The sequence below is a fragment of the Rhinatrema bivittatum genome, chromosome 2 (assembly GCF_901001135.1).
Source record: "Rhinatrema bivittatum chromosome 2, aRhiBiv1.1, whole genome shotgun sequence".
NCBI classification, from domain to species: Eukaryota; Metazoa; Chordata; class Amphibia; order Gymnophiona; family Rhinatrematidae; genus Rhinatrema; species Rhinatrema bivittatum.
In genome coordinates this window covers 21,084,373-21,094,223 of record NC_042616.1, presented here as the reverse complement: position 1 = coordinate 21,094,223, position 9,851 = coordinate 21,084,373, and the positions used below count along the sequence as shown (strand labels likewise).

Sequence of the window (9,851 nt, the reverse complement as noted above, 5' to 3'; positions counted from 1 at the left end):
CCTTGCTTAAATAGTCCCCAGCCAATAGGGAACCGCAGGAAGGAACCAGCTCATATCCGGTGAGTGATCCTTTAAATCTGGGACCAGAGCCACCCGCGCGGCCCTAGCTGAAGTCAGGGGGCGGAGCTAAGCCGCGCGGGGAGAGAGACCGCGGCCATCTTGGATTTGCAGCGAACGCTGCCGCTGAGAAGTCCCGCGGATCTGCCTAGTGCCGGCGGTCCGACCGGCTCCTAGGGATGAGGTAAGCGCCGTTCGCGGCTTGCCACGGCTGGGTTTTATAACATTATCATTGTCTTTGGATCATTAAAACCTTTCAAGTATCTGAAAGTTTGAATCATGTCACCCCTGCTCCTCCTTTCCTCCAGGGTGTACATATTTAGATTCTTCAATCTCTCCTCATAAGACATTCAATGAAGACCCTCCACCTTTTTGGTTGCCCTTCTCTGGACCGCCTCCATCCTGTCTTTGTCTCTTCAGAGATACGGTCTCCAGAACTGAACACAGTACTCCAGGTGAGGCCTCACCAAGGACCTGTATAAGGGGATTATCACTTCCCTTTTCTTACTCGATATTCCTCTCTCTATGCATCAGGGGATATGATTGCTGATCAAGCCACCTTCAGTCAGGGCAGCATCCAAAGCCTCTGCTTGAACTACAGTGCAGCGGGCAAACACTACCTCCAAGCCAGCACACAGGGAGTGAGCTCTCTGGGGAAAACTGTCACAGGGTAAAAAAAATAAACTACAAATCATGCAATACACCCATGTTGCCAAAATCGCTACTTAGCTGAATAACTTATCCAGCTAAGTAGCACCGCTCTGATCCACCCACTTCCCACCCACAACTTTCTCAGCCTTTGAACATAACTGGATATTCAGCAGCAGTAAGATAGAAGGATAAGTCCTACTTATCCAGCTTTCTGGCATCTGAATATCAACTTCCCTGATTCTTAAAGCTTACTTGATGGAAATGGAGAAGTTTTATTGTTCTTGCATCTGGCATTTTAATATCTTTATTAAGCCACTCTTCTATTCCAAAACTATATGAAAGCATGTGAACTGAATTTGACTCCTGTGCAACTTTTCTGGTGGCTTGCAAGGTCTTCCTTTCTACTGAAGTTTTTACCAGACACAGTACATTAACTTGGTTTTCCTCCAGTATAGATTCTCTGATGCAATATCAAATACACCTTCCGAGACAAGCTTTTACCACATTCAGTACATTTAAATGGTGTTTCTCCAGTATGGACTCTCTGATGCGATTTAAAAGAGTCCTTCCAACAGAAGCTTTTACCACATTCAGTACATATACATGGTTTTTCTCCAGTATGGATTCTATGCTGCAATGTCAAACACACCTTCTGAAAGAAGCTTTTACCACATTCAGTACATTTAAATGGTTTTTCTCCAGTATGGACTCTCTGATGCAATATGAAATGCTCCTTCCGACTGAAGCTTGTACCACATTCAGTACACTTAAATTGTTTTTCTCCCCTATGGATTCTCTGATGTAATATGAAATGCACTTTGAGAGAAGCTTTTACCACATTCAATACATTTAAATGGTTATTCTCCAGTATGGATTTTCTGATGCCGTCTCAAATGTGCCTTGTCACTGAAGCTTTTACCACATTCAGTACATTTAAATGGTTTTTCTCCAGTATGGATTCTCTGATGCTGCATGACTGATGATGTCCGACTAAAGCTTTTACCACATTCAGTACATTTAAATGGTTTTTCTCCAGTATGGATTCTCTGATGCTGCATGAGTGATGATGTCCGACTAAAGCTTTTACCACATTCAGTACATTTAAATGGTTTTTCTCCAGTATGGATTCTCTGATGCTGCATGAGTGATGATCTCCGACTAAAGCTTTTACCACATTCAGTACATTTAAATGGTTTTTCTCCAGTATGGATTCTCTGATGCTGTCTGAGACATTTCTTGTCACTGCAGTTTTTACCACATTCAGTACATTTAAATGGTTTTTCTCCAGTATGTATTCTCTGATGCTGTCTGAGATATGCCTTATCACTGAAGCTTTTACCACATTCAGTACATTTAAATGGTTTTTCTCCAGTATGGATTCTCTGATGCAATATCAAACGCACCTTCTGAGAGAAGCTTTTACCACATTCAATACATTTAAATGGTTTTTCTCCAGTATGGACTCTCTGATGTAATATGAAATGCTCCTTCCGACCAAAGCTTGTACCACAGTCAGTACACTTAAATGGTTTTTCTCCAGTATGGATTCTCTGATGCTGCATGAGAGATGACGTCCGACTAAAGCATTTACCACATTCAGTACATTTAAATGGTTTTTCTCCAGTATGGATTTTCTGATGCCCACTGAGACATTTTTTGTCACCGAAGTTTTTAACACATTCAGTACATTTAAATGTTTTTTCTCCAGTATGGATTCTCTGATGCAGTATGAGAGATGTCTTCTGACGCAATCTTTTACCACATTCAGTACAGTTAACTTGGTTTTCTCCGATATGGTTTCTCTGGTGGATTATGAGTTTGCACTTCTGACTGAAGCTTTTATCACACTCAGTGCATATAAATTGACTTTCTACTTTGGGGATTTTCTTCTCTTCTGAGTCAACTGCCTTCCCACAGAAGCTTTTTTCAGAGTGAAAACAAGACAACAGTCTTGCACCAGTAAGATTTTTTGTGTCTCCTGAAATAACTTCCTCTTCACATAAACCTTTATTGCATTCATTACTTGAAAATGCTCTCTCTCCTGCTTGGAATTTTCTTTGTCTTGTGAAGTTTCCTTTCTGATTGAAGTTTCTGTCACCATCAGTACTAATGAATAACAATTCTCTCTGTATTTCTTGGTTTATTATTAGGTCTTGCTTTTGAATGATGTTTTCTCCACTTTCAGAACATGAAAATGTTCTCTCTTCTGTCTCCATTTTCTGGTGATGTAATAAAGAGAACTCAGAACTGTAAGATTCCCCATCTTGAGGGCAATGAGAGGGTCTCTTACCTGTGTGCATTCTTTGGTGTATTACTAAGGATTCCCTGCAAGAAAAAGTTTTCTTGCATTCAATACAAGTGAAAGTGCTCCCTTCAGTGTGGATTCTCTGGTGTAATTTCAGGGTTAACTTCTGTTTGCATGGAAAAGGGCTCTCGCCTGGGTGACTCCTCTGGTGCAATACAAAATGACATTTTCTATTAAAGTTTTTCCCACAGGTGTCACAGTGAAAGGATTTCTTCCCTTCCTCCTCTTTCTGCTGGAGGTCAGAAGGCATTGGAGCACTGTTATTACTTTGGAAGGGATTCTCTCGTCTCAGGTGCTCAGGGATGTCTGTGAGCTCCCTGTCACTTCTCTCACAAGCAGTGACTCCATTGGGTGACTCTCCTGCAGAGTCTTGCTCCTTCTTCTCTGATTCCTGCTGTCTTTGGGTAATGTCTCCGCCCTCAGTCCTCTGGGCAAGATTCTCACAGACATTTCCTGATTGTCTTGGTGTAAGTGCTAATACTATAGGGTGTTCTTCTCGATTCTCCTCCCTCTTCTCTTTCTGTATGACCTCATTGTCTGCTGGATATAAAAAGAAGGAATTAATCATGTGTAAGTGACAATGGCATGGAAAGCTGCCAATAACCTGAGATGAGATGTTTAGAAGGATCACATAATGAATGCATATTAAAGAATTCTGTGACTTAGCAGAAACTTTATGTGATGCCTTTGAAAACCTCTCTATGATGTCTCTATAGAAACATTCAGAGAAGTTAAGAAAATCAGTGGGTTCTCTTTACCATACTGTGTAGGATACAGAAATAAAGCTGATGCAATACAGGAACTTTGGAGATCATACAGGTCCCTCCTTTAGGATTCCTGTAGGTCTGGTTACTCTGGGCTTATCTACTATTTATTTAATAACATTTATAATCTGCTTATAGCAGATCTGCCAAACTAAACATTATAATAACAAATTAAAATAATAATAATCATGGACCATTAAACTTGAGAGATCTAAACACAAGAGTTAAAATTTAAAATTTAATCCACTGCTAGTGCAGCAACCAAAATAATTCACGCAGCAGCAGAGTCACATGATCCCAAGGAAAGCTTCTTATAACTAAACGGGCCCTGGAAGTTTGGAGCGTTTGCAATGCTCGCAGGCTAGAATGAGGCAGACCAATACATAATCTGCTGTACATCCAGATTGCCTTTTCCAGCTCTCACAGAGGATTCAGAAACCCAGGAATAAATGGGTTACAGTGGGCTCTGGTAGAACAAGACCTGTAACTCTGAGACACCCAATTTCCCCAACTTTGCAGCGTCCTGTATATCCACCCCACTACTCCCACACAGAAATCAGACATCCAGGATTCAAAAACACAGGAAGGTAAAATTACTACTCAGATGATAATTGTCTTACCTCTAGGACAGGCAAGCCAGTCCACATAAGTGGGTTATGCACGCCTACCAGCAGATGGAGACAGAAACCAACTCACTCGCTGATGTCACCCTCATATAGCCCTGTACTGACATCAGTGTGGCAGTATTCTGCAAAAGTCAACTGTGACAACTAATTAATACTAGAACTGTAAGTCCGGAGTTAAAAACACTTCCTCTCCCAATCATTCACTTCTTTTTTTTTCTTCCAGTGAGCAAAGCACTGGACTCATCCAAGAAGGAAATGCAGAAGCCATAACAGACAAAGAAGGCAAACATTTACAAGGCCCTTAGACGACCTGAAGATCTGCATCGGCCTACGAATTCTACTTTCAATAATGTCCCTGAGAAAGGACAAATAGAAAAAATCAGTACAGGCAGCTCAGGGTAGGATTGTGGATTGGCCTGCCTCTCAGAGAGGAAAGGAAAGTATCAGGTAAGTAGTAATTTCACCTTCCTCTTCATCCACGCAGTCCAGTCCACACAAGTGGGATGTACCAAAGCTACTTCCTCGTAAGGTAGGAGGCTGCTCCGGCAAAAGATGCAACTTCTCGAACCCCAACAACCATACAATAATGCCTGGAGAAGGGATATAACCAAGACAACGTCACTGCTAGGCAAATCTTCAACAAACGGGTCGAAACAGTTAGGCCGTGTTAGAAAGAGTGCGGCAGTGCCGGGCGCACCCTCGTTTGCCGCACGCACAGTTCTGATCACATACCGCTCGATACTCTATTTAAATTGCTTGCAAATGCAAGCCACGTCTGCGAAGCATTAGGCAAAGCGTTAGGCCCGCACAACCCATTTTACTGTATAGGCGCTTAATACAGCGCCTATACAGTATCCTGGGTGCGCTGGTACCTGTCATTTCAAATGTCATTTGAAATGACAGGCACCAGGAACTGGATCCCAACTTTAACCCATGAAAACCTAAAAACCGAAAATCCCCTCCTCCCGAAGCGGCTCGACATGTGCCAACTTACCTTTTGTTGCTTTTCAGCCCCTTCCCTTCTCTGCCGCCCTCCGGAGGGGGCAGCCGGCGGCGAAAACGGCTCGCAGCAGTCCCCCCCTGCGCAGGTCCCGGTTCTCCTGGCTCGGCCCTCATCAAATTGTGAAGTCAGGTGAAAGCCCACGGTTCTGTGCCCTCTCCAGTCACGGCGCGAGCGAAGCGAAGCGTACTTTCATTGGCCTGAGCGCCCGTCAATTTGGGCGCTCCAGCCAATGAAAGCACATAGACGGGTGCTCAGGCCAATGAAAGTACGCTTCGCTTCGCTTCGCTCGCGCCATGACTGGAGAGGGCACAGAACAGTGGGCTCTCACCTGACTTCACAATTTGATGAGGGCCGAGCCAGGAGAACCAGGACCTGCGCGGGGGGGTGAACGCTGCAAGCCGCTTTCGCCGCCGGCTCCCCCTTCCGGAGGGCGGCAGAGAAGGGAAGGAGCTGAAAGCAACAAAAAGTAAGAAAGCAACAAAAAGTAATGTCGAGTCGCTTCGGGAGGAGGGGATTTTAGGTTTTGTTTTTTTTGTGAAAAACAGTTTTATTGATTTTACAATAAACCAACATACATCTGGGAGACGGTTTGTTCTGCGTCCTCTCCCAGCCAGTACTAGAACATGTAAAAATCAATACAAACATATACGTACTCACCCAACCCCCTCCCCAAACCCCCCCCCCCCAGATGATCCCTATTGAAATTAGAGTCCAGTCCTCCATATTCTCTGCCAATCCCAGCTTGCCAAAATCAGTCCTCAACCAGATAATGGTAAATTGAAGAAAGAGATGAAATTCACTCATTCAAGATCCGACTCCGAGCTCGGTGTGGGAGTGATTGTATATATGGTTCCCATATTTCCAAAAATGTTTTCCCGATGCTGAGGGGATCCTCGTGAGGCGAGTGATTCCATATGCATCATTGTAAAAAGGAGATTTCTCCACACCCAAAAGGATGGTGGATCCACCTCGCGCCAACCCAGTAATATTACCTTTTTTCCCACTAGACTCGCCTTTTGTATAAAAAGGCGATTGCCCGAATCTCGAAACCGCACGGTCTGGATATAACCAAACAACAGCCAAGTAGGGGTTCCTGGAATAGAGATCCCCAATATTCCAGACACATATTTAGCGATACGCGTCCAGAATCTCAAAATAGGTGGGCAGGACCAAAAGACATGGGCCAAATTGCCCACAATATCCGGACATCGTAAACAATATGTCGATGTCGCTATATGTTGTTGAAATGCCCACTGCGGGGAAATGTATACTCGCCCCAGGAATTTATATTGCAGCTCCCGGTAATAGCTGTTGCTCGAGATCCTGGACACCCCCCCGTAACAAATTCGAATCATAGATGCCGTCACTGTAAAGGCCCCATCTCCCGTCCATCGAGCTGCCAATGTGTCAAACATATCATTTCGACCTGCTTTACAAAGATATCTATAGTAGTAAGATACCGAAGGAGCCTTGGTTCTAGACAATTGCAGCGCCTCATCAAGTTTCTGTAATGTACGATATTGCAAGAAAGCGGATGGGATAGATTTCAAATAGTGCGTAAGTTGCAGGTAAGGAAAGGTTGCTTCTCCCCCTAACTCATATAACTCACAAAATTCAGCCCAAGAAAACTGGCTTCCATCCAGGTAAAAAAGATGACCCAGATGTGTAATACCCCGGTACTACCAATCCCGGAAAGCGCGGGTTTGAGTTCCTGGTAGAAATTCAGGGTTATTCACCACCGGCAATAGGAATGCACATATACGGGGGAGTTGCAATCGCTCGGTAAGGACCACCCAGGCCTGTCTAATTGGATTAATATTGGCTGACTTAACTATAAAGGGTGACAACCTGGTTGGCTCCACCTGCATAGCATAAGTGAGAGATATCGGAGCCGCCAATGCTGTTTCAATATCCGGGTACGTCGCTACCCCCAGGATCCACTCCCGCATAAGGCGCATATTGTTACAAGACCGGGTCGGCTCCCGGTTCCCCCGCTTACCTCGAGGCAGCTTCGGGCGAGTAGTAGAGCCCACACACTTCTGTGCCAAAATCGCTGCCTGCCGCGGCTCCTGCACAGCGTCAGAGACGCTGCCGACTTCCCTCACTGGCCCCGCCCCCAGACGCGCGCGCGAAGAGGGCTAAGCCTTAAAGGGGACAGCGCGGGAAAAAGCCTGAGATGACGTCAGACGCCCAGGGTATTTCTGCCCTGCTCCTACAGCTCTCCAGTGCCTTACAACAAGGTTCCTGGAGTTGGTGTGTGCCTGCTGTGGTCTTGGTCGCCTTCGTCCTGCTCTTGCTTTCCCTTTGCTGAGGATTCTTTTGGCTCGGACCTCTGGACTGGCTTGCTCTCTGGCTCTGATTCCTGGACTGGCTTTTGGATCGCTCTCTGGCTTCGACTCTGGACTGGCTTTTGGATCGCTCTCTGGCTCCGACCCATGCGTGCACATCGCTCTGCATGTGTGCACCAAACCTACGCGCGTAACTTCATCGCACACCGGAGCGCACAACTGTATTGTACGCACAGAAGCCATGGCACCACCAGAAAATAAGCTCAAAACTCAGGGCCTTTGCCCAGCATGCCACAGAGCTGCATAGCATAAGGAGGCGATGGCCCTGTGTATACAATGCGAAGAGGCCTTAGGGGACCCAACTCATGGCCCTCCCCAGCCGGTACCGGACCCCAGCCTCTCGAGCGGTACGCAGGACTGAGCATCTCCTGGGTGGAATTCTTCAAAGGTCTGCATACCTTCGTCCACATGCAACCGGGGCCTCCTACAGTACGGTCACAGGCACCACCAGAGGACCTCAACATGCCAGGACCCTATATGCCCAGGGAAGTGATCCCAACGCCCAGAAGCCCCACCTTCGGGGACACAGACATCTCAGATGAGGAGTCAGAACCCCTGGAGGAAGGGGAACTCCCTCCGGGGAAGAACCCCATCGAACCATGAGACACTTCTTCACCAAGGACGAGCTTCCAGACCTGGTCACACATAGCTTAAAAGAGCTTGCCATCCCGGACACAAGTGCCTCAGGGGAACCTAAGACGAACCCACTTTTGGAGGGACTTCGTCAGACCTCCCGCCATTTCCCACTATTACAAGCCGTCCAGCAACTAACTGACCTGGAATGGGAGGCCCCAGAAACCACATTCAAAGGAGGCCGGGCTCTGGCAGCCATGTACCCACTGGACCCTGCCGCCAAAGATCGCCTAGCATCTCCGAAAGTGGATGCCATGATCTGTACGGTCTCGAAGCGCACTACTATCCCGGTGGAGGGAGGAGCAGCACTCAAGGATGCTCAAGACAGAATTCTGGAATCCATCCTCAAACAGTCCTTTGACGTCTCCGCTATGTCTTTACAGATCACAGAGGAAAGCCACCAGGCAACAGAGTCAAAACTCCACTGGAGAGCCTCGGGTGGGTGGTCAACACAAACAAGGGCTGCCTGCAGCCTTCCTAATCTCTAGAATATGTGGGAGTCCGGTTCGACACCAAACAAGACAAGGTCATCCTGACACTGTCAAGGAGATCAAAACCGATGACCCAGTTACGAACCCCGCTGTGCCAACTTCGCCCCACAGCATGGGATTACCTACAAGTTCTCAACCTCATGGCATCCACACTGGAAGTAGTCCCATGGGCATGGGCTCACATGAGACCCCTACAACGCTCACTACTATCATGATGGAATCCACTGTCCCAGAACTACACCGTACGGCTTCAGCTCCTGGACAGAGTTCGGGCCCAACTACGATGGTGGCTACAAGAAGCCCATCTGAGCCAGGGAACGAGACTATCCTCCCCAACCTGGATCCTATTCACCATGGATGCCAGCCTACGAGGATGGGGAGCACACTACCAGCAGTCGGGATGGAATATCAATCGCCTAGAAGCCCGGGCAGTCAGACGAGCCTGCCTAAGGTTCGGTCACAGACTCCGAGGCAAAGCGGTCAGAGTGATGTCGGACAACGCCACAACAGTGGCCTACATCAACCGACAGGGGGGAACCAGAAGCCAACAGGTGTCCCTAGAAATAGACCCCCTAATGTCATGGGTGGAAGCAAATCTCCAGGAGATCTCCGCCGTCTACATCGCCGGGAAAGACAATGTCGCAGCGGACTACCTCAGCAGAGAAAGTCTAGATCCAGGAGAATGGAAACTGTGAACCACAACATTCCAATTGATAGTAAACCGTTGGGGAACACCAACCATGGACCTCCTGGAAAACAGGTCCAACGCCCAGGTACCCAGTTTCTTCAGCCACAGGCGGGAACCCCAGTCCCAGGGAATCGATACCTTAGTACAGACCTGAGAGCAAAAATGCAGAATAAGCAACCAAATGTCCAATCTGGATTTCTTTATTGTATAGAGACAAAAATGTGCAAATGAGCCCGACTCTGGCAGAGTTTCGCCCTCTTTCAATAGGGCTGCATCAGGGGCTAA

The 9,851-nt window shown here is 46.9% G+C and overlaps 1 pseudogene; it reads right to left on the bottom strand.

Moving 5' to 3' along the window:
* Positions 1-471: 471 nt before the first annotated feature.
* The window catches only part of LOC115083663, a 167,374-nt pseudogene continuing 157,994 nt past the window's right edge, over positions 472-9,851 (bottom strand).